The sequence below is a fragment of the Penaeus monodon genome, chromosome 31 (genome assembly GCF_015228065.2).
Source record: "Penaeus monodon isolate SGIC_2016 chromosome 31, NSTDA_Pmon_1, whole genome shotgun sequence".
NCBI lineage: Eukaryota > Metazoa > Arthropoda > Malacostraca > Decapoda > Penaeidae > Penaeus > Penaeus monodon.
In genome coordinates, this window is record NC_051416.1 from 25,128,427 (window position 1) to 25,129,368 (window position 942).

The following is a 942-nucleotide window of genomic DNA, read 5'->3' on the forward strand; positions in this document are numbered from 1 at the left end:
TTTATTTCCCTCTTCTGATCTCTCTTTTCCCTCTCATTCTTTCCTTTTTTCCACCTCTCCGATATCTCTTTTCCTCCACGTTATTGCCCTCTCCCCTCTCCTCCATCATCCTTTCTCTCCCTCTCTATCTCCCTCCTCTCACTCCATCTTTTCCTCCATTTCCTCCATCTCCCTTTTGCTTATCTCTCTTCCCCCTCCATTCGCTCACTCTCTCTCACACTCCCTCACTCCCTTGCTCTATCTCACCCTATATCCCTCTCCCTCCCTATCTCACCCTCCTTCCCTCCCCTCCCCTCCCACCCTCATCCCCCAACCCCCTCCTTTTTCTCTCCCTCACTCCCCCACCCCGACTCTCACTCCCTCACCCCCACCATCCCACCCTCGCAATATCTCCACCCATATCCCTCCTCCCTTTCTTCTCCCTCACTCCCCTCTCCCTCCCTACTCTCCCTCCCTTTCCCCTCCCTCACTCCCCCTCCCACTCCTTCTCTCCCCTCATACCCTACCCTCCCACACTCCCTCCCTACCTGCCCCCACCCTTTTCCCCTCCCCACCCTCCCTTTCACCCCTCCTGTTCTCCCTCCTCACCCCACCCTTTCCCCCCTTTCCACCCCTTCCTTTCCCCTTCTCTACCTTTCCCTTACCCCCACCCCCCCTCCCTTTCCCTTACCCCTTCCCCACCCCTCCCTTACCCCTTCCCCCTCCCCACCCCTCCCTTCCCTTACCCACACCCCTCCCCTCCTTTTCCCTTACCCCCTATCCCACCCCTCCCTTCCCCCCTCCCCCTCCCTTCCCCCCTCCCCTCCCTCGTAATCAAAGTGCACGTTTTGGTGACGGTGGTATTAGCAAGCGAGACATGTTATCACGGGGCATAGCATTCACAGTCAGCCTCGGGATTAATTTGCGGTTCGGTGATGCTAATGACCCTCGATGAAGCAGGCT